Here is a 24,977-nt window from a genome sequence, read left to right as displayed (position 1 = left end):
TGTAACATTGATTTCTATTGTAATTAGAATAATATAATCCTTCCTACCAGGGCGTCTCCCATGCGGCTTGCCTTCGCTGTTTTCTCACTATGGGTCTCAATATCCTAACCGATGGGTAAATACTAGATAAAGGGTCTGCCTCAAAGCTGAACAGAGTCTAAAATGGTTTTCAGAGCTTCAGATCTTAAAAATTCGCCATTTGCCAATGTACACTGATTAACAGAGACACGGCGGGTAAATATTGTCACGTAGTGGTGACGGCAGTCGAAGCAGCGATGAAGACGGACGAAAGGGTCTTCTAAAAGAACTGTTTATTGGGCTGACTTGCACCCAAAATGGACTGAATCACTCGGCGGCGGCGAAGCGACAAGCGTGCTCGGCGGTCGTCGAACAGAATGCCCGCCGCTGTCAGCCGTGCTCAATTTAAAGCTGATAGCGAACATTCGAGATAAAGGGCGCAAAGTTACTAGAACATTCCGGAACAATGTATAATCAGCTTTGCCTGGCTGCGATCAATCGAGATAAATCTAGTCGCGTCTTGCGTCGCAAACAAAGCGATAAGGTGGTGTCGCGGCAGATTTGAAAAACGAACAAACACTGCAAATATTGGCGGCAATATGCGGAACAAGGCTTCTTCAGCTGCCCCTCATGACCAGCTTCCGTGCTCTACTTCGGGTATTTTTTCTTCTTACCTAGAATACGCAGCAAATGCTAGGGTTCTAACGTAGTTAAACCGAGTAGACGTGTGAAAGCATGTGTTTAGCCTGACTGGCTCATTGTTTTACTTAGCTGGGTCGTCGGCACATTTGACGACGACATTAGACTCCGGTTATGCTCTTATCGAGGTTAAGCTGATCTGATCTGTTGGTGCCGCAGATGGAAGTTGATCAAGACGACAATGTGCGATGAACAGCGCTAGAGTATGTTGCAGTTTAACACGAGGTGTGATCGGCTGCGGAGATAGCGAAGTTTTCGTACACTCCTATGAGCGTTTGCGCTATAGTACGTACTAAAAGAATCTGGTAGCTCAGCGGGATTGATGTCCATGCAATAAGGGAAAAAAAATTCGGCAATAGCATAGCGCTCTCGTGCAGTGGCCAAGGAAGCTAATCTGTTCGCGCCGCAGCCGTTTCGAATCCAGGTTGCAGGAATATTTATTTTACTTGTTTAGTTATTCAAGGTCAAGGTCAATACTTCTGCGATAGCCAAGCTTTTGAAGGTTTGGTCGTGAAGTCGATCTTTCGCTCTAAAATCCGGACCTTTGCTTCGCACAGCTTTCGGAACACATGACGCCGCTCAAATGAACCCACATGTCCCAGAAATTCAGCATTCATGCAGTTAAATATTGTGTGGCGACTCCCAGAATGCATCGCTGCAGCGGCGGAGCAGCGGTGAAATCGATCAACTGTTGCTTGAGCTGCTCGCCCGCTCCTTTCTTGGTTCTGACGGCACAACTGCTTTCGCTGAGCAGCGAAGGGCCCCCCGCCTTATCAGCGGCGATAAATCGATTATTATTTCGGTATGTCCACTCGATGAGAGGGTTGTAGGTGCCCGCGCAGCCCCAGCAAGGAAGAAATTTCCAGAGAACTGTGCGCAGTCCAGCGGTGTAACCCCCTTCACAACAATGTAGTAATTAAACTAAAAAAAAATGAGGCCGTAAATGAGCTTTTCGCGCTGGCTGTTCGAAAGCGCTCGTCATTTCACGCGAGATGGCCAATATTTGTTGAGCCACAGCGCCGATGACAATCGCGTTTTCGGAATTATGGAAACTGATAGGGCTATTATTGATGGCTGGCTACAAATCACTAATTGAAATCAGACGCGTAAGAGTAAAGGATTAAAATTAAATTTCAGAAATTTTAATGTTATCTTACTAAGTAACAATACTCATCCCTTTTCTGATGTCCACCAACCCTGGTATTTTAGCCGTGTTTCTGCTTCATAAAGCCTATTTTTAAAAACTATTGGCGTAGTTTTCTGGAACACCTGTCATATAGGAGATCCTTCGTGATGTTGCTGTTTGCTCCCAGCGAGTTGTATCGGAGAGGTTTGGAGGCAACTTTCCACTCATGTGGTTTTATTGTGAACTGTTCCGCTTAAAAGAAAAGCCGGGTGCGGCCACAGTGAAATTTTCTCAGCAGAATCAGTTTCTCGCGCGCCGACAGCGTCCATCTGCCTCCTCCAGACCCCTCAGCTTCATTTAGCTACACTCTATCGCATTAGACTGCCGTCGAGGACATCTGCATCACCGCTCTATTTTTTACCTTCCACTCCTTTCCCATCACCTCTTTTTCGGTTTATGGGAGCTTAACGTCCCAAAGCGACTCAGGGACCTGATAGCCTGTCTTTTTTTTTCATCTTATTGGTCAAGCATACAAACGGCAATCTAATTATAATATTAGATTAGAGTGCGTGAACAGAACGCCAATCCGAACCTAAGAAATAAAAGAGTTGGGCTTCCGTTCCTGCTGCGAGCTCCGTAGAACTGAAGATATGCGGCACGTGTTATCATGTCAGTGATTTCTGATAGCACTATTAAGTGCGCAACAGGCTGTACATTAACGTATTCAGCGGGATACTGCCCGCTTCATGCGTTTATATGTGTCCTTACAAAGCCAGCGCTCAAATATCACCATTCGGTGCACCACATCTGAATTCATATAAACGTGCAGATGCTACTACTGCTAATGCAAGAGTCATGCTGTCATTGAAATATAACGACTGCCATGACACCTCAGTTATTTTGGCTCAGTACTGATATCTTAGTACGTAACCTGTCAGATGTTAAGGGATAAATGTTGGGTATACAATAGCCTATTAACCTTAAGAGAGAGCATATATTTTTGAAAAATTGATGAAATTTTTTTCATTGCACGAGCAAATGATGTGCACAGAAACGGTTCTCAACAAACTTCACAATTTTAGTATTAATAGTTGAGTGAAAAAAGTGGGACATATTTGTCTCATTGGCACTAAATTGGGATAAAGGAAATGCGACGTATTTGCCCCTTTGACCTACATGGGTTTCCTCACTGAGTGTGTTTGTACTAACTACTTCATGAATATGTACGCACTTTTTCGCCCTACTTTTCCTGTCGTGCAACACCGCTGGCATCTACGCCTTTGTCCAACTTTCACAGGGTTGTGCTTTTTGCCAATGAGCCGAACTTCACTCGAAAAGACTATTTTCGGCCATTTTGTTTTTAGCGCCCTTGGTCATTCGGAAGGATTTCTTGCTGCTGGTGGTTCTCAATGTGTTGCCATTTATGATTTGGTGCCCCAGAACAAACTCAACATGTGATACCTGAAAACTACCACTCAAAACTCAGTCATTAGGCTTAGCTAAATGTCCAATTATTTTCAGCATGGTAAAAAAAAACGTGCTTTTTTTTGTTACTTGTCGTCGCAAATCTTCAGAACAAGTGCACCTTGTGATCTCAGGTTGTTCCTCTCTATGAAGAAAAAGTAATCACTTACCGGGCATTTTTTTCCCAGATTGAATATAGGCAAAAACTTGCAACACAGCCGAAAAAAAGAACGGAATTTCAAAATCTCGACAAGCTACCTCATCTAGTGGACACGGCTGAAACCATTTTTAAAGAAATCATTTCCATCTCGGAAGATTTATATGGTTAGAACATAATGGGGAGTAATTTTCATGTTTCGAAAATTTGACTTGTAGATAAGCTAAAAATTTCAGCCGAACAGCACAATGAAAGTAAGTTTTTCTAACCCTGCTTTGTACGTTTGATGAAAGCAATGAAATCAAATTCTTTGATTGTTTCATCAGAGTAAGAGCTCAAATAAACTTTAAGGTCGTCTATCAGTGTGTACCTTCTGTAAACTGGATAAGAGCGAGAGGAAACACCTAGGAATTCACCGAGAGGCGAATGATCAGATCGCGGTCATACATTTTGTTTTTTAATGGTACACTGCGCCTCAAAGATATCATTTTCGTGGTCAGATCAGTTGCGCTCCGTGATAAAGCCCTGCTCCTGTATGTAGTTCCCTTGAGCCCTCGTTCGATATGAGCGGCAATGCTATGGAGCTGATCGCGTCGTTCTCGAAATTCAGCAGAAACGCGGTGCGATCTGCAGCCCCCCATAAAACCTCTCCTTTCTAATCCCATTAGGACGCATCCTTTCCCGGCACCTTTGCCCGCGAACTTAATTTCCCATCACATCGCGCATCTTTCAGATCATACCCGGAGCGACTGCATGGATATATATACCTACATATATGCTTGAGCGTCCGCATTCCGATTCCTTTTAAACAAATATATAGCTGCAGGCCGGAGATGTTTCAAAATCTGCCATTGTATCGAGCAGATAGAGATAAAGTATTTCGTGACATTAAACGCAGTTTGTGTGTGCGATCTAGTTTTTCTTTCCTTCTGTTATTTTTCACGTGACTGAAAGCTGTCGACCAAGTATCAGCAATTAAACGAAAAATTGGAAACTTAGTTCCATGCGAAATGGGCGGACAGAGTTTTCATTATTTCTTTCATTTTTTTTTCTCGTTAAGCTTCCGTTGTAGGATTAAGAGCGAAAGTTGAAAGCCAGATCATGTGTGACGCCAGTCCAGGGTTTCGAAACAGCTAAACCATGTCATAGGCTTGATGACATCGCTATTTACGCATATACGTACTCAGCGGTTAGCGATAAATGCAACCGAGCAAGTCAAAATCACCCACAGTCGGCACACGCAGTGCCAGAGATAGAGAGATAAAAAGAGCAGTCAGAATTTGACTAATGGCTATTAGAGGGGGAGGAGCAGGTGAGCTGGGAAAAAAAACTTGTTTAGTACGCCGTCAGAGATTAAGCGCGTCAATGCGGGCGTCAATTAGCGGTGAGGGAAAAACGATCGCTCGTGCTTTTGCCTCAGGCGACCCATCCCTGTACAGAGGAACGTTGGTTCTTGTTTGCAATTTGCTGACCGCCCTGGAATAAAAAAAAAGGCAGTGAACCGCTACAGACTGTGATTTGGAGATTCTGGAACGCGCTTGAGTAACACAGTAACACGGCGGCCGAGACGTCAGCGAGCGTGACTTTGGACTCGTCGTAGAAAATAGAAATTAAAGAAGAAGAAACCAAACTGGGCGTCTGCGTAAGCCCTCCACTTACTCAACTTGATCTGCATCTCATATGGTTGCCAAATTCTTGTAATGAAGACTTTATTCTAGTGCCCATTTGATATTTTGCTCAGCTCCATATATGCTCTCAGAAATTCATTGGCGCGAGAAATATCTCTCGTGTACCGCGGCAAGATAAATAAGAAAGAGTTCGACATTTCATTTACACAGGTATCAGTCCTTTCTTTTCGCATTTACTGTCATCGTTCTCGGTTGAAAACGCTAATTCGCTGTTTGGTCGTTAATATTCATGGATTGCTTAGACGGCTTCCTCGAGCACCGCGTGCCTCCCTTTTTAGGCAGTGCATGCACAAGAATAAAAGGTATCCGTTGCCAACGCGCATGACGCTCTACGCATTGCTAGCTGTGTCGATTGCAGGGAGTACAAAACCGCTCCGGGCACAGCGGGGCAATGCTTCCCTCTGCTGCGTTCGTCTGTTTTCTTCTACAGCGCCGAATCACGGCGGCTGACTGCGGCTGGTCCCGCGGCTGGTCCCGCGTCGGCCATGGCACATACGCCTAGCGTGGCCTCCGCTCTCAGCAGCAAAGAAGGCACTCGAGCTGCGCCCGCGGCACGAGGAATTATTTGTCATGTCCAAGTGTAAAACCACCTTTCGTTAGATGGTGGGCAGCAAGGAATATTTTTTATTTCCCCTTGCCGCATCGCCTATGGCACAACAGGCTTAAATCAGTTGAAAACAATGAGGCACGAGGCAATAAAAAAAATTCCACAGCAGAAAAAAAAGGAAAAGAAAAAGTAATCTATTATAGCACTAGCTGCTGCGGAAGAGCCAGGCTTATTATGAAATTCTTAAACTATAGTTCAGTTATGTTGTTAAATGTATGCTCAACTATGTAAAAAGTAGGAATATAGTTATGAGGTCACGATAAATTATAAAGTTGTTTATATTTTTCAGTGAATATTATATATTAGTTTATAAACGAAAAATGATAAGAAATGTGACATACATTATACTGTCTGCCTATTGGTTATGCAATAGTTATGAGCGTTACAAGATGCAGGAAGCATTTGCGTAATTTTAGTTGAACATTATACATGACTATTATGAAAAATAGTTACTCTAGGTGGCTTGATTTCTTTATACAATAGTTATTGAAAGGATGGCTTGAATATGTCCGCGGTCATTTGAAAGTGTCAGTTCTTAGGTGGTTTGAAGGTCGACAGCTGTGCTTCTGGTCATCTCGCTTGCTTTTTGCAGCCGTCAATCCTATTTCCCCTGGCCATGGATAGTCTCGGCCATACGGTTTGCTTCTATTTCTTTCTGTTGTGCAACGCGCCTCACCTGGAGCACTCTATTTGGCGTGCCTATAAGGGCACGACTGCTGGGAGCCACGTAGGTATCATGGAAGTCTATATAATCTTAGAGTTATCTTGCTAGGAGTCAGATGAGTCCCCTGCCGGGGGCCATCCGCGCAGTGGTTGGTGAGGTTGTCTTTGAAGCACGCTTGAACTTAAAGGAGTATCGGTTAGTGGCGCTTTGACCGCAGGATTTTTAAAAAAGATCCGCAACTTGACACAGCGCCCCTGAGCTGAGGCTGTTCGTCTGCTGAGACGCGCGGCAATCTGCGTCGACGATTACGACATACTGAGTGAGCAGTTCGCTAAGGATCATTCACGCATAACTGTCAGGTACCAAGTGAAAAAAGAAAAGAAATGTACAGTTCACTGCTAGCCTGACAGGAGCAAGCAATGCATACCATTTGGGTAGGAATACTTAAGACGGCATGTTGTACAGAGCTCGACTGCTTCAGCAGAAACACGTGGGCGATGGCCGGCGATCCACAGTACATCGTCTGCCGTTAATCGTGGGTGATATTGGCAAGGCTACAGGCACGCGCTCCAGTGTCTTGGTCGCCGTGTCGACCTCCTGGATATCGACTTTCTAAATTGCGAGCACACATACGACGGTTTGAGCACGAAGGTTCTACCTTAATGCAGGCTTATTTCAATGCGATAGCATTGCAGTTCACATCAGCAGGGAAACCTGGCGGCGTCTGTCATGAAATTTCTCGATTGGCCGAAAGAGTCACGATGTCACAAGGTCACGTGACATTACCAAGCACTGATTGGTCGACGGGGTTTGTGACGTCATGATACCGCCTGACATGGCTGAGATGGCAGGTGCGCTGAAAAAGTCCGGTGTGGTTAGTTATAAAATTCCCCGATAGGTCGATACGGTGATGGTTTCACAGGGATACGTGACATGGTCGGGCGCTGCTCGGTCGCCAGCGTGCGTCGTGACATGGCCGAGCGACACATATTAACGGATAAAATAAGTTATAAATACTTTAAGGCCGTGAGTGGAACTCGAACCATCCACGGCGCGGACTGGTCAGCTTCGCTAGTCAATGCATTGTGCCACTACGCATCACCACAGCCGGACAGCCCGCGTGTTAAACTGCCAGTCTCTTGCACTGATCTTTGAGTGCTGTCGTCTTCATCAACTTGCACCCGCGCGCAAGTCAGTCCAAAACCAAGAGCACGCGGGCGCCTGCGCGTGCAAGCCCAAATTTGAACGTGTGGCCGCTTTGAACGGTGCCGTAGTGAAGGGGAAATCAGGGTGTATGGAAATCAAGCTGCGATAACAAAGATTGCGAACTCAGTTGTACTGCTCTCAACCGCTGGTTCAGCTGTGGGTCGGGTCAAAAGCAGGCAGCTGTGGAGTAGTAGCAACATAATTCCCGGAAGGACTTGACGCAGACATATAGATAGTGATAAAGTGCTACAGTAGAGCTTCCTGCGCTGGTCACCAAGTGGCGCCAGACTGGGCATCACAGAAAGATGTGCGGAGAGATGACAATCTGAGCCACGGTCGTCCCGTGGCTGCACAATAGACTTGGTTCTGTCAAAGAAAATGCTCCCTCCTTCATGTACCCGCCAAGTCCATATGGCATCTTGATATTCAACGGAGCGAGTTGTGCAGCAGGCAACTAGTCACTGACGGCCAGCTATGTAGCTGCTAACTGTAACCGCCAAGTCACAAATGAGCTAGAACAGTCACTCCTCACTTTCTCCACTGCGTACAGAAAAAAACGTTCAAGGTCAGCACGATTCTCTCTGCTGTGTGAAGAAATGGTGCAATAAACACACTTTGCAGCTCAGCGTAAGCAGTCTTAATTTGTGCCCTGCTGACAAACACTGGAGCCAAAAAATATGACAGGACACAATTTATATACGCCAACCAACGGTTACTCTCTGAATGTATTTAGTGAGAAAAGTACATTTAGCTTTATTTTTGAGCAATCTTGCTCCGAGCGACTGATCACATGATACCCTTTTATATTGAGTGTAGAACTAAATACGGATTCGGTTCCCGAGTGTTTCCCTTACACAAAGCTTTTGTTTTGTACCTCGGCTCATTTTCTCATTTTTGAAACGCCGGCTAAGACGCCAGATGGCTGTGCTTTTCTGAGAAGAGGAAGAATGACTGTAGCAAACTGCATTGCCGCAAAGTCGGCCTGAGAGTTAGAAGAGCATTTAAGTACGAATCCGGCCGATTGCTTTCGTTGGACAGCCAGCGCTCTCGGAATAGGCGCTGAACAACAACACTGGGCCGCACTCAGCACCATGCGTTGGCTAGAATCGATAGAAGACAAAATCGATTCCCGAGGTCGAACAAGAAGCACCGATGCCCGCTGCGAATATCGTGAGACAGCGCGCCTCTGCATGCGCTTGCGGGGCGCAGACGTTAGTTGGTTTGGTTTATAGGGGATTAAAATACCAAAGAGACTCAGGCTATGAGGGACGCCGTAGTGAAGGGCACCGGAAATTTCGACCACCTGGGGTTCTTTAACGTGCACTGACATCGAACAGTACACGGGCCTCTAGAATTACGCTTCCATCGAAATTCCCGATCGACCCGATGACAACGAAAAAATTAAGTCTGTTGTTGACAGTAACTGCAAGCATGAACTAACAGCCAGCAAAGCAAAATTAGTTCGGAACTGTGCTCCGTCTCAATAAAATCGGCCTTCACGAGCCAACAGACTTATCTGAGAGGCGATGACTACCAGCTTTGCACTATTCTCCTGCATTTCTGCAGCCTCGTAATCGCTTTTGATAAACCTCCCAAGAGCCCGAACTTTCCTCACGTCATTCAAGAAACGAAGTAGCACACCAAAAAGTTTTGCGCAACCTATGTGGGCTGCACTAATAAACCTCACAGCAATGTTTGTTATACCAGATAGCTTAGTTTAGAATGTAAGGAACAAGACATTGAGATTTGGGATGCTTACATATTATTATCGGTCCCTGAATTTAACAGACAAGAGGGAATTGGACATTCAAGTGCAAAATCTGAGATCTTTTGCAAAGAAGGTTGAACATACGTGAACAACAAAAAAAATGGCGCTCTTTATGGTAGCTGAAGTCGCTCATTGGACATACATAATTTCTGGAAATGCAATACTCAGTATGCGTCAGTATCTGTGGCAGCATACGCAGCTTGTACTACTTGCTTCTGTTACGTTCTGGTAACGTTATTCAGGCCAGAATGATGACCAGAAAGCTTGCCTCCAACTCGAAAACTTCCTTGGGGCGAACTCGTGTCTCAAAGACAAAGCAGTTCACCGGCACAGCGATAAAATAAGTGCTCGGCCAACTAAAGTCAGAAGGACGGTAGCTCTCGGTCTTGCAAAATTTAAAGGTGACAAGGAACTTGAAACATTATAGGCCTAATGTGCTTACGAAATGTTGAACATGAAGAGAGACTTTCGCGTGGCTACTGTCATTCCAGAGAAATATGGTGGTCTCTCGTTAAGACAACAAAAGCGGAAAGACCGCGTGCCAAATGGCTTCGAGCAGAGAAGAATGCATTACAATGCTTCTTGACCCTTGCATGCAGATTAGTAGTCAGTATTCTTTTGAGCTATCGATACACGCCTCTCTTTTAAGGAAGTTGTGACATATATGAGGGTGAAAATAAGCACGTTCAGGAAGCGCTAAAAGCGATATCCACGTAAGTATACCTCCCAGCAATCATTTAGTTCGACAGTTCAACGTTAGTGTACATGACTCTGACTTTCACCTCTACGAGTATCGTCTCAAGCCACCAGCTACGGTGCTATCGGATTTACAGCTCACGTGTAGTAAAGAATTTTCTCCGCGATATAGAGTACTTTTTTATGGGACAAGCGCAAAAGTTTCGTTCTCTGAGTTTTTACTACCTTCCCCGCAGAATTACCTTGCCATTTAATCACGGACCATGAGACATACGAGAGGAAGTCATCACAGTATTTCCTTCTCGATATAAAACGAGACATGCTCAACATAGTTCTAAGGAATGGGAGAGTACGTGATTCCTCATTTTAAATGTTTTCAGCGAGCGAAGTTTGCTATGGAGAATCTGTGCACATGTAGACTGTGTTGAATACTCAGCTTAAGCATCTGCATTTTGGTTTCTGATTTCTGTGTTGCGCTCACCATGAACCAGCGGGCTACAGAGCGCAGCCAGCGGTTGGCACTCTAAAAAATCTCCGTTGCGTGGGGCCATCAGTCCGCGTTCAAGAGGAGCACAAGGAGCGGCGAACATGGTGGTCGCACTGTCGGACGCAGTCAGCACGGTGAAGCTTGAAGAAGCGCAAAATTTGGAGGGCGCTTAAGCTTCCTCTTTAAGGGTGGGACGCGATAGCGTGTTGCTGCGTTGCCTACTAGTCCACGGAACGCCATCGCCCGTTCGGCGCGACGCGTTCCCGTTGGACAGTTTAAGGAACAGAAATGCCTCTGTCTTGGTGGGCACCCGAACCGCGCCGTAAGGGAAAATGTAAATCAGTTTTTGGGGAAAGGAAATAGAGCAGTATCTCTCACATATCGGTGAACACCTGAACCGCGCCGTAAGGGAAGGGATAAAGAAAGGAGTGAACGAAGAAAGCAAGAAAGATGTGCCGTAATGAAGGGCTGCGGAATAATTTCGACCACCTGGGGATCTTTAACGTGCACTGACATCGCACAGCACACGGGCGTCCCTTGCGTTCCGCCTCCATCGAAACGCAGCCGCCGCGGTCGGGTTCAAACCCGGGAACCCCGGATCAGTAGCCGAGCGCCCTAACCACTGATCCACCGCAGCAGGGTAAACGCCGTAAGGGAAGGAAAATGGAATCGAAATTCGTTTTAAGGAAAGGAAATGACGCCTGTCTCGCATATTTCGGTGGACACCCCAACCGCGCCGTAAGAAACTGCTACTGCGACGCCGACGGATTTTCGACCAATCGAGCTGTATAGCATACGCGGACGAGTGATGTGAAGCGTGCGTAAAGGCTGCTATTCATTGAAAAATGCGCACGTTACAAAATTGAAATAACAGGCCAATACATGTCAAAGTGCGATGCGTCTTAACTACCGTAGTAACTCTCGCTCTAAGTTTAAAAAATTATCTCAACCTCAGCCGCAGTCTACCCGGTTCCACTGTGTGTGTCTCTCTATGTAGTATGGTAACAAGTAGCCGTTGTTAATTGGATTATGTAGTGGTACGAGCGTGGTATTTCTGCTCAGGGCGCAGTGCCCTAATAATGATAATAATAGCGTATGCTCGCACGCAAAACCTCCATGTGTAAGCGGCCCATATCATGAATGGTAACTATGATAGACCACAATTACTCGTGCGATTACAATCTAGAGAGGCTTAACAGAATGTTACACGAATGATTTCCGCGCTATGTTACCCACGCGCGCGCGATATTTAACTTATCGGCCAAGTGATTTGATCAACTATAATAATAATAATTGGTTTGGGGGAATGGGAATGGCGCAGTATTTTTCTCATATATCGGTAGACTCCTGAACCGTGCCGTATGGGAAGGGATAAAGGAGGGAGTGAAAGAAGGAAGAAAGAGGTGCCGTAGTGCAGGGCTCCGGAATAATTTCGACCACCTGTGGATCTGACATCGCTCAGCACACGGGAGCCTTAGCGTTTCGCCTCCATCTAACGTGGCCCCAGCGGTTGGGTTCGAACCCGGGTACTCCGGTTGAGTAGTCGAGCGCCTCAACCACCGAGCGCACTAATATGTTAACTGCGCCAGTTCTAAGAGGGACAGTGTGCCGGGCGGTCTTCTTTCTAAAGGCATCGCGACTGTGTTTCCATTGCACTGCCGCGTGCTTGCCTGCAAAGTGAAGCTCCCGATCCCAGCACAACCCCTATGGTATGCAGCGCTTGGGCTCCAGGTGACGAGTCCCTCACCGTTAACGATCGCCCGCACCGCTCGCACGAGAACCTAAAGGTCGGGCATCTGGCGACAGCCAATCACACCTCAACGACGAACTATCAACAGTGCCACTCACATACCCACACATACTCGAATACTCGAATACTAGACTGCAAAGCAAAAGTATTCCACAACTCTACCCATCCTTCCACACAGCGGACGGCGCGCGGTGGTGTCAGTTCCAGACGAACTCCAGTGCGGGCGACTGGAACAATACGGGGACAAGAGCATGGCTTATGCACGACTGCTGGTTATACTTGTTGGTTGGTACGCCTGAAATAAAAGTGGCACATGGGGGAGTGGCCAAGAAACACGCGGTGAATTGCTGGGAACAAAAGTGTTTAGAGAAGAAAAAAAAATAGTAATGGGGTGTAGGCTGGCAGATTGGACGAGGCAATGACAAGGGACCTGTTAACTAGGAGATCGAAGACGGGAGAATGGCTTTATGTGCGAATTCGAACATAATGCATGTAATGCTACAAGTTCGCATTCACTGAGCGGGGATTTAAAAAAATAACCATTAGGGTGGGAGTCGCTGCGTTTCTAGAAAAAAAATTTGCATATCAGAGCGCACACACTTCTTGCTTCGATCAAGCAAAGAAGCACCAATCGAAAAAAAGCCGCATTGTGCACAGGCAGAACTAACTGGTGAAATTGAGTTTGTAATAAGGAGAAGCGGTAGCAGAACAGTAGATAGTGATCAATTGCCTCAGGTTCATACTTCTTCAGTGCTCTCTTGTTCACATAACGTGCCCACGTGCGCTGCTAAGGAGCAGACGTTCGCAGTTCTGCTCACACCCAGAACTCAGATAACAATCTTCTTGAGGTACGCTGGACAGAGGGCGCGTCCGCGTGGAACGTGGTATATAGCACTGCTTGGCGAGCTTCTTGCTTGGACGGGAATTGATGAGGTTCAGCAGCTGTCACATCATTGTCGGCGGACTCATGGTTCATGCCCTGATGGGGATGGTCAGACGGCTCAGTACTTTCACTGTCCTTGGCAGCGTCGCTGTGCTCGAGCTGTCGTCAGATGAAAGAGTCTGGAAGACTCTACGTTGACCTCTGTTTCTCTCACTCTGCGTCATGCTACATATCAGCTTTTATAATTTCGAAAACGCCGGTACCCTCGCGATGTGGCCCAACAAAGTTTGGCTATTTCGACGAGTTACGTGCACTGTAGAAGTTGCTTTGCCTTCACGCTTCTCGAAAGCGCAAGTATTTCGGCACGATGTAGCCATAATTTGCTGGGCCGCAGCGCCGAGGGTAACCGCATTTTCGCAATTCTGAAAACTGCTATGGATATTAATTACGGTGGGCTGCACGCCTCTCACTAAATAAGAAGTATAACGGTAATAATTAAATGCTACCTATTCTATACTGGCTAACCAGGCTGCTAGTTAGCACGTCTTAGCTGTATTCTTATGTATACACCGCGCTGACAATGTTATGCCAAAAAAAGCGATCTTCTAATTCAAAAAGCCTATTTTTAAAAATTGTGTAAAGGTTTAGGTAAAACACCCTGTATATCCCTCGACGTGGGAGGGCTACGGCACAAGCTATCGGATTCATGGACTCATACCCCTCCCACAGGGGCCGGTTCCCCAGTCACCCCTCCTTTTAATTAAATCACAGTTTTTCACCTCCACAGCCAGCAGTACATGTGCTATATAATTCAGGCGCATATATGGCGACATGCATGACTTATTTTCACTTAAAGGACAAGTAGCGCGAAAAGTATGCTCTCAAATCAAGATGGTAGCAGGTGCCAGCAAGCACGCGTAAAAGCAGTCAGCTGCAAGTTGGGGACAAAACATAGCGCAAATATACGAGCGCGAAAGAAACGTGCTGACAGTGGAAATTATGTTAAGTGCCGCATTTTATAATGTGCGATTTTGAAAACAAAAATCCTGTTTAGCTCTGCACCTGTAGACAATCCACAAACGGCAAAATTTTATCCTTTAAGTGTGCATAGTCCACGGTCTGTATACCGAAAAAAAAAACGCGGTAGAATCGGAAGGTGGAATTTGACCGCCGCGGAGAATCTCTTATTGTTTTCTTCGAAAACAGGTCGCAGCGAAGAAACCATCGCGAGAGAAGGCTATTGTTGGTGCGGAGAAGTAGTTGCGCAGAAAGTGGCAGGCACAAATGGCTATGTGTTCCTTGGGGCCGAGGCAGGCGAAAGAAAGTGTACAATCCGCTCTTTCGCCACGCCTGAATGAATTCGCATATTACGCAGTTCACGGTGTCATGGAAAACGTCTAGCTGAGAAATCTTCATTTTGCTATTTATTATACATTTGATCTTTCATGGCAGTTAGAAAAATGTACGAAAAATTTCATACATATTTTTTTAACATTAAAAAAGCTATATCTCTAATAGACAGGAAAATGAAGATTTCTCAGCTAGTCATTTTCTATGACACTTGGAACTGCGCAATCTGCAGGTGCACCCAATATTGAAGACATAAAATCTTATTTAAACTAGACATTCATTATACGAAATCACTGCAAAAATTGTATGCCTTGCTCTGGTGAGCGTCAATTTGGTTTACCGTTGTGCTGTCTCATAGTGCGCCGGCGCTGTTGCGTAGGACGCCCAGATCATCTGCGATTGTTAGAGGCCTCGAATGCGCACCGCAACTCCCCGCGGCACATGCGTTACGATGGCTCATGCATCAGCTTATTGGACAGCGATTAACTGGTTATTAGGTCTAGTGTTGTTCATCTTTTATTATGAGTCATCTACAGTGCGCCTTTGCGGAAGCGAGCGCTATACAGTCGAGCCCGGATATATCGAATCCAAATATCTCGAATTAATGGACATATATCGAGCACACAGATTAACCCCTTGAAAATCCTGTGTTAAATCTTTAACATTTTGTGCACCGACGTTCAAACACAATCTTACGTTACCTAATAAATACAGCCCCTTTTTGTGCCTTAACAGTATTATTACAATTGAAAAATCTTGTGTATTTCACCTATTTGTTTTCTGTACGCAAGCGAAGCCTGGTTTTATATGATTTTTGTTTCTCCGCCGTGATCACGTTTCATGCAATGTGCGAGCCTCCTTCTAATACGTTGAATGTTCGTTTGATTTGTATATGTTCATTTTTCTTACCTCTGCACTGTACTGCAAACTGTACAAGGAAGCTGAGGCCTCGTCAGGCGCTACAGGCCTCTTGCCTCAGCTTCCTTTTTCTTCGTAAGGAAGAAATAAAGTCTTTGAAGCTGAAAAAGTAAATCAAGCTCAAATTTCCCCAGTCATTCAAATTGTCTGTGTCCACTTAAACTCGCCAGAACTATGTCCCAATCTTTTTGAGAACGTATGAAAGAATATTAGGAGCGTCGTGCACTGCGAGCATTGCGACCTATGCAGCTGCGACCCGACTGTATGCACTTCATACACGTGGCTGCATGTCGACTCTTTGAGAGACCACTGCGTGCTCTTCCCGTCCACCAGGCTTGCTGAGCGTGTTTGCGCGCACATGCAGGCTGGAATGAGATCGTTGCCGATCGTTGGTTTCGCACGCTACAGGCCTGCCTGGATTTCAGCTCAGTGAGAATTTGAGAATCGTTCCTTTTGTAATGCATTTGCAAGAGACATCTTGACACTGCTAAACTGCGTCACAGCGCATGCGCGTTTTATCGTGTCGTGGGTGAGTGTATGCGCGCGGTGATGGCGTCACGTGCTTTGAAAGGTGTACGGGTAACACTGGATCCAGATAACTGCAGGCTCTCTTGTGAGTGCCCACACGCACCGGGAAGCGGCCTCCACGCAAGAAGTCGCAGTTGGCAGAGTCCCAAGCTGACGCATGTCCGGTTGCGTTGGCCGGCCGTCGAGTGGCGGCACTAATGGACCTCTCGACACCGTCGCCCCTCCAGCCCATGTTTGCGCGCCCCTAATGAATATTTGACGAGCCCCCAGTTCCGTTTCGGCCGGAGCCCGACGGGAACCTTGGCCGCAGGCGCACGCCTCCAAGTGATAACCCCGAGGGGCTCCCAGCGCGCGGTTACGCGTAAAATCAGACGGAGCCGACAAGACCTTGAATTAATTTGCTTCCCACCATTGCCGAACCCTTAGGCCACTGTGCAGTGCCTAGAAGCAATCCGATGCGTGGAGAACACGATTTCAGCGGCCGTGCATAGCAGAAGATACTTTATACAAAAGCCTCGTTATTAGTGAACCTTGCGGGAGTTTTTACCGTTATTTCCCTCAGACGTCTACGCATATACTGCACATAAAGAATGTGCAAAATTACTCCACAGTTTTTTAAACAATCAGCAATACACGAAAGCTCCTTTTGCCCATAGGCAGGCGGACATAAAATTAGATCTTAAATGCCGTCGTCTATCTCGTAGACAACTAAAATCATTTATTAAACTTTCGGTCCTTGAAGTTAAAATGTACATGTTTATATTGAAACTGGGGCGTGGTTATAGAATTATACCAAATGCAAAAGCCTAAGTATACGACGGCCTCTATGCTTGCAATATAGATATGCGCGTTAACCGCAAGGACTAGAAAGTTTATTATTTTTAGTCAATTAGCAGAAAACAAATATCCTCTCGCTTTGTTCCCACCTGCATGGTCGCATAACCGATATGCGTACGGACGTGGTCTTCCTTCCGGTATCGCAGTTCTGTCACACACGTTTGATTCGTGGTAACTACGTTGCCAATGCAAAAATGCGATACAGCTGCCGGCTCATTTCCTCCTTATGAATCCGCTTCAGCTACAACTAGGTCTTGCCCGATCTTCTTCTCTGCTCCCATGATCAGACAAGTCACAAAGTAATATACCCGCGAAACATTACGTCGCATCCTCAGCCAATTCGCCGTGGCGACTATTGCGGTTTTTGCTCGTCCATCTTCATCTTTTTTTGCTGAATGGATGTCATTGTGAGACACAAATTGCCATCAGAAGTGACGATTCTGGGATATTTCATAACTTGTAGCTGCTCATCATAAAATGAAAATCTCCGCGGGTAATTATTGTTGTCGCACTCTTTCAAGACATGCACGGGCGGGGACATTTATTTTAATTCATTTTTTTTCATTCCTACATATCGTTCTCTTCAGGACGTGAACGCAGCCACCATTGATAATAAATCCACTATATTATAGTTGTCTAGCAATAATATCGGCTCCAGATAATTGTACTGTAGGGCGATTATTAAAGAGTAATTTTCGTACGTGACGGGGTAAACCATTCTGTCTGCGAGCGTGCCTGCGTGCGTGCGAGTATTACTCTATACAGATATTTTTGCGTCCTTGCGTAAGCACTCAGCACTGCGTTAATGCGATGTGCACTCATTTTGAGGCGGCGAATAAAAGGGAGGTGGCGGGAGTAGGGGAGAGACGATCTTTCGGGCCGTATTTTCACCTAAGAACACACGCTCCCCTATTTGTGTCCTGATCAGCACTGCCTCACTGCTGGCTTTCACCGCAGAATATCAGACGGATTAACTTGCGAAGTCTAGCGAAATTAAGTTTTTGTTATGGAAACAGCTTAGCGCACGCACACTGGACAAAGAAGCACATGCCATGCACGAGCGCTATCTTTCGGCTAACGTCGAAAGCTTTTGATTTGGGCCGCTATGTGAGTAGAAGAGTGCAAAAAAAAAAAAATCCGCAGCTCCTCCATCCACTGGAGCCTACTGATGTGGACATGCACTGTGGAAACACGTAGCGCAAGATTGTCGCTTAACGCAAATAAAGAATAATTTAGTACTCTGGCGCTATGCTGCGTAAGAGCAAGCGTGAGCGCTTGCAGTTTTTATTGTTTAGATATTTCTGTCCCTTTCACGCGTATGTGACCAGCCACTGCTGTCGTAACGAGTTATAACCCCGAGCACAGTGAGAAGTTTTTTGAAGCCCTTGGCGGTGCCTCACGACCGCCGGTCCCACCCGATGGCAAAGCTTGCGGCAAACAGCAATAACATAACGCTTCTCAGAATGAGAGTATTTAAATACCTTCCTCGTTTAAACCAATACAGGGCACCTTTCAAAGCGGTCGATCGTTAAACAAATGCCGCAACAAACAGAGCTAATGAAAATCGACAGGAAATAAGGTGGCGACTTCCCGCCAAACAGGGGAACAGGCTCAACTTAGCAACACCAAATTTTGGAAATGAGCATTTTTGAATGTTTGAGGCGTTCGGCGCTGCTGCCAGGCATAGAAGTCTTATCCCAAATCAAAACTCGAAAGTGACGCTGGCACCCTGGCAGCAACTAAATCGCGGCGGGGCTCGCAAACCGCGAACGCGAAAAGTGCCAAGTGTAGATCAAGAACGCATCTCTACACTAAAACACCTTGCTCGGTAAAAAGTCTCTTCCGTGCTTCTTGAGGGAAAAGAAAATGAGGACAGATCCTCCCACCGATCAAGGTTTGGTTTATCGGGGTTTAACGTCCCAAAGCGACTCAAGCTATGAGGAGCGCCGTAGTGAAGGTCTCAGGAAATTTCGACCGCCTGGGGTTCTTTAACGTGCACTGACATCGCACAGTACACGGGCCTCTAGAATTTCGCCTCCATCTAAATTCGACCGCCACGGCCGGGATGAACCCGCGTCTTTCGGGCCAGCAGCCGAGCGCCGTAACCACTCAGCCACCGCGGCGGCTCCTCCCACCGATCAGCAGGGCCGGTGATTTCAAGCTAACGGCCGATAGCGTCATATTCTCATTGGATTCTATAACTAACCTGCGATCAGCAAGACGTGCACGTTTACGCAATTCCCAAAACGACGTACTGCGGTGTGGTATGGTGAAGGGGTTAGGAGCAGAAGCTTTTAAAGTTGCGGCCTTCAGGTGGATAGTGCGATGGAGATGTTGAAACTTTGCCAATGTTCAAAGAAAACCGACATCAAGCTGTAAATTGCTGCAGCGTGACTATATGGGAGTGGGCACAGAGCAGAGAATCAAAGAGGATGACGATTCCTTTCTTTTAACGTTTTTGTAACACCACAAAACGAAAGCACCGTAAGCTTCAACAGCCAATCCCACTTCTCAGGCTTAATGCTCGGATAAAAAGCCACACGTGCCGCACCTACTCCACATCAGGGCAGTTAACGGAAAATCCCAGCGAAGGTTATTTATAACCTAGGCTCATTCAGCACAGCAAGGTCGATAGCTTGTGCCATGCCTGTTTGCCTGCCACGTGTGTTATCGTGCTTGTGTCATGGACGCTACTTTAGTGCTTTGCGACTGACAGTTGAAACCTGAAAGCCGACCAAAGCTTTTGCGTTAGTTCAAGCTGCTCTCAGTGTGCGTGTTGGTCCTGGGCTCCGTAAAAGCGCTTGCGAACTGATTCCCGTTGGAGCTTGCTCCTTTGCGGCAGTACTTTTGTCAGCCAGTGTCTCAATTGATTACTCTCGGTCATGACCAACCGAATAGCGCTTTGACATCAGCATGCCACCTTGTCTCTGATCTCCGTCGAGAAATGCACTTAAATTTTACCAGCAAACTTGCACTCTTCACCAAGCAAGGCCTGCACGCTGGTATACTGAAAAGAAAGGCCAATGACAATATTTTGCTCGAGACAATAGTAAAAATGTGAAACATTCATAGGCACTTCAAGGCCATTTCAGAATTATACGTAGAGGCCCGAGGAAAACCGGTTTTGAGCGAAGCGCAGTAAAACGCAAACGCATGATGAAACGCGACATTCGGTGTGCTCGCAGTAGTATTGCTCTTTAGTTTGCTGCCGGATTAATGTGTGGTAAGGAATATGCAAAATAAAGATCTAAGCAAAGCTTTCTTTCTCTCCAAATTCAAGCTGGTAGAGCGCGTGACTGCTGCGACACCAGTGGCAGAAACTTAGCCACGTATCACTACGCGTGCCGAGGTAAAGACAGCTGCCCACGGATGTAGACTCGGCTGATTAGAGCCTTTGGTATTCCACGCTACATGTTCTTTTTCTTTTTTTTTCGAGATCCCATGTTTGTTTGTTTTCGTTTGGACAATAAGGTGAATCACTAAGCTCGTTCACGGCAATGTTTATGACCTGTTAAGTTAGCTCAGACAATCTAAGAAAAAAAATTAAAGCCACGCCGCACCAGTCGAATACGCGGCGCAAGACGATCAAAACACGTGCTCCGGCCGCAGAAATACAGAAATCCCGCATTTTGAACTTTCAGCGCAGAACGCAGAAAAAAAATTCAATCAATAGAATCAGTTTTAGGCCATTTGGCGTTTCTTTTGCCCCTCGCATTCCGTTCATATAAAATTTTCGTGTTTCAGGTTTTATTTGCTCCGAAAGGAAGGGTGTGAAAACCGGACAATATTTTGTTTCGATAAAATTCGAGTACAGAACGGGTTATTCAGCAAAAAATTCTACAATTAGCGTGTGTTCTTTTCTGGTCATTTCTTTGCAGCAAAAGACAATTTGCTATAAGCGCTCATTTTTATGCGGGGCATAAAATGCTCTCTTTTGCTTATTTCTTGATAAACAATATGAAAATGGCAGGATGAACCAACCTATTTAAAATTTTGATATTTCGCACATTACCACCTCTTGCGCAGCGCTTCCGTGTCCATGCAAGACCTTCCTGCCTTTCTACAGTGTGAAAGCATTCTTTCAGCATATCAAGGCGATTTAAACGTACAAGTGCCTTAGAGCAAGACGTCATTCGCGTGGGTAGCACTTGATACAGTGATGCCAATTAGACGGCTTCAATACTCATGTTCCAGCCTTTTGCTTCTAAAACGTACGTATCGAAATTACTCACGAATTAACCCGCGTCACGAATAAGAAGCGTTAAAAGAGGCTTAACATCCTCAATTGAATCAAAACACGTGTAGGGACAAAACGCGTGATATGCGCTAATTTTTGCGCAGTGTCTTCAGCTTCATGCAGCGGAAAACCGTACGTTCTCTAGAGGGCACATTTCCGGGCAGAAATCGGGCACTCTTTTGCCGCATCGTTGCTCCTCCCCGCCTCAAACCGCCGAATTATGAGCCCTTCACTGCTGCAACGGCCTAATTTTTTCGAGTCGGCGCCTCTGTCTGCCCACTGCTGTTCAGCTGCGGCCCACTGCATGCACATACAAAACTCCACGCAGGTTGCTCATGTCCTCAGGCCAGCATGCACCACGTAACGACGCGATTTTTAGGAATACCAGATGAAGAAAGAGAAAATATCGGCGCCTTTTACTCCTATAACAGTATCGCATTGGCACTGCCTGAAAGGTGCCGCATCTACAACGTAGCAAGCTGCCCTTCCCAGTTCGCTTCCTAGCCCCTTAGCATGGGTAGCTTCAACGGTAGCGGGCCTGTCTGCAGCGCTCCATGAGGACTACAAGGAGACAAACTATTTCCCTCTTGCTCAGTGCACCGCAGCACTGCTCCGTAACTGTTACAATGAAATATCGGTGCAGCTAACCCGATGAGGCATTCCTCCAGCTGCCTTTTAACTCATCTTGCCTCGCTAGAGCAGTTCTGTGGACAATTCTTCAGGCGAAGAACGCGTCGTTAAGCACCGCAAACGACCTTTCTCCGAAATAACAGGGCCGCCTTAAACACCATCCACTGCTCATTCAAGATGTACCGACTGAACTAATTATTTTCATTTCTGTTTGTTTTTTAAAAACTATCGACGTAAAACCTTCAGAAACAAGAATTTTTTTATTTCTGTTTCAAACAGCCGTCTTGAGAACTTACCTGCACTTTATTTTTTCCCTCACTTTTGTAAAAGAAGCTTCGCCGCTAGCCGACTTTTTCTGAGGCAAAGCCCACTCCTTGCTGCGGGCGTACAGCAGGTTAAGAGCCGCCGTGGGGCCCATCCTATTTTCCGCCCTCGACACTGCTATGGTGCGAATTATGAGCGCAAAAAAAAAAATGTGGAAAGCGATGAACAAGAAAGCGAATGCAGGCTTTTGTTGTGCGGGTTCAAATATAAACGTGGACGCCCTAATTTCTCTCCTCCTCTCGTACAGCTCTATCTGCCATACATCGTAAGCAGTTTGAATTTTTTGGTCGGCGCCACAGCATGTGCCTTGCCTGCAGGATTTCGCTCAAGCGTGGCACAAAACAAAAAATAGCCTTGAGAGCGAGATGGATGCTCCTGTCATTTGCGTTCATTAAGCGGAGAGACAAAGAAACACTCGAGACGGGGATGGCCAAGCATTAAAGCTGGACCGACGGTTACTGGTGATCGTTTTCGGGCGTGCAACCATCGCTGTAATCATATTCGCCGCAGAAAGCGTTTGCGTTCCTTGGAGGGGCTGCAAGCGTTACACGTGCAGCTTGCTTTCTTTTTTTCCCTTTCAATACGGTGTACACTGCCGAGATAAAGAAGAGACGCTGTACAGGCGGATTTACACGTGCCGGGTTGCAATACGGTTGCTGCGTGGCAAGAAAAAATTAAAAACACTAAATAGATTGGAAAAAGGCCCTCCATTAAGAGCCAGAATTATTCCGTTCACTGTTATGAAGCACGGAAATTCATAAGAAGATTTTGAGGGACACTTAAGCTCCGCCTTTTAGGGTACGACGCGACACCGCTTCCTCTTTCCCATGCAGGCATGGGTACTGTTTCCCCTTACAATCACAATCATTATGCGGAAGACCACACGACGTACATATAATACATATAAAGCATCTTTTCAACCAAGCCGTACGAACGTTCTTGCGTGGCGTAGCAGCTGCATGTTCGACTCGGAGCCTGTGAGCAGCTGGTGTGGCTGGTGCCATCTATGGGAGACTCTTGTGACAGCCACCTTTTCGACCAATCCGGGTCTTTCCATCACGCTGACGGTAACGCTGACAACAGCTTTTATGCGACACGGGGCCCTTACGATGCTGCGTAAAAGTATTTGTACAGTGTGTTACAAGTAGAGATGAAACACAAAGGCGGACTTGTTCCAAGATGAAATAGTAAAATCCCCTCTCCCCCAACAACTCGGCCAGGCCAGTGATTATTTAATCTCCTAACAAATTGTTAACTTAATCATCAGCACAGCAAGCCCAGTTGAGTCCGCTCGAGGACATGCTTTGCCTTTGCAGAACGCCTCTAATTGCTCCAGCTTTCCGCCAGCCGCGGCCCACCCTGTTCCAGTTAGCTCGTCACCCGATAGACTTTCGACCACCGCCGATTGCCTTCTCCTCTTGTATGCGCTCTGACAGATTAACAGACCACTGGTTGTCAGTTTTGCGTATTACGAGCCCTGCTCATAAAAAATAGAGGGGGTAAATTATACAGAATATACTATAATATGGTTGAAAATCAACACATAGGGCAGAACTAGATTCATACAGTATCACTGGACTTCCCCTAATGCTCTTGTAGAGCTTTCTCTATGACCGAGAGCAGATAGTCTCTATTAATGACCACGCATCTAACATAGCTTTGGTTTGGTTTATCAGGTTATAACGTCCCCAAGGGTGTGGTTGCGGGCTAGTTGGTATAACATTGCTGAAAAGGGAACAGCGCGAACACAGGACGAAGAGAGGAACGTACGACACAGGCGCTGACTTACAACTGAATCAGTTGTAAGTCAGCGCCTGTGTCGTACGTTCCTCTCTTCGTCCTGTGTTCGCGCTGTTCCCTTTTCAGCAATTTTAACGTCCTAAAGCGACTCAGGCTATGAGGGGCGCCGTAGTGAAGGGCTCCGGAAATTTCGACTACATGAGATTCTTTAACGTGCACTGACATCGCACAGTACACGGACCTCTGGAATTTCGCCTCCATCTAAATTCAACCGCCGCGGCCGGGATCAAACCCGCGTCTTTCGGGCCAGCAGCCGAGCGTCATTACCACTGAGCCACTGATGCGGCTTAACGCCGCTTTAATTAACAAGGGTGTTCCACAAGGTTCTATTCTGGGCCCTGCATTTTTTTTACTCTACATTAATGATTTACCATCCTGTTTAAAACATTGCAATAGTATACTATACGCAGATGACTCTACCATGATATCATCGCACCAGGACATTAATCAGCGCATACATAAGCTACAATATGACCCTAAGTTTCTTTAGCGCCGGTATCACATCAACCGTCTGTCCGTGAACGTCCCTAAGACATGTTTTCAGATTTTCCATCCCCCTCAGAAGCCATCACTATCACACCTCAATTCTGCTGCTATTTCGTCGCAATATCAAGTTTCTTTTCTGGGTGTTATCATTGACTGTCACTTTAAATTCCATCACCATGTAGCAGAAACGTGCAAAAAAATTTCGTATGGGTTACGCGCACCAATTAAACGCCGAAGCTATTTCCCAATCCAAACTTTATCTTTATTATCCCTTTACTACGCATTCATCCACAACCACTTAAACTACGGTATCTCATCTTGGGGTAACACCCATCATGTTCATTTCTCGCCTTTAATAAAACTGCAAAAGCAAGCCATCCGCATCATAACCTATACCCCTCGAATGTCACCCTCAAGCAATTTGTTCAAAGATTTAAACGTTCTACCTATCTCGGCCCTTTATTTTTACAACATTGTTATCCTATTCTTTAAGATTCTTCATCATTAGTTCCCGCTAAGCATATTTTCTCCCGGTACAATCATAAGCAACATCGTCACACGTTTTGCGCTGCGTAATAACTTTTTACTACCTGGGGTCAGAACTAACTACGGGAAACAATGCCTTCATTTTTCATCCATATTATTTTGGAATTA

Source organism: Amblyomma americanum, chromosome 1 (genome assembly GCF_052857255.1).
Source record: "Amblyomma americanum isolate KBUSLIRL-KWMA chromosome 1, ASM5285725v1, whole genome shotgun sequence".
NCBI classification, from domain to species: domain Eukaryota; kingdom Metazoa; phylum Arthropoda; class Arachnida; order Ixodida; family Ixodidae; genus Amblyomma; species Amblyomma americanum.
The sequence above is the reverse complement of the archived record's forward strand: the minus strand, read 5'-3'. Positions refer to the sequence as shown.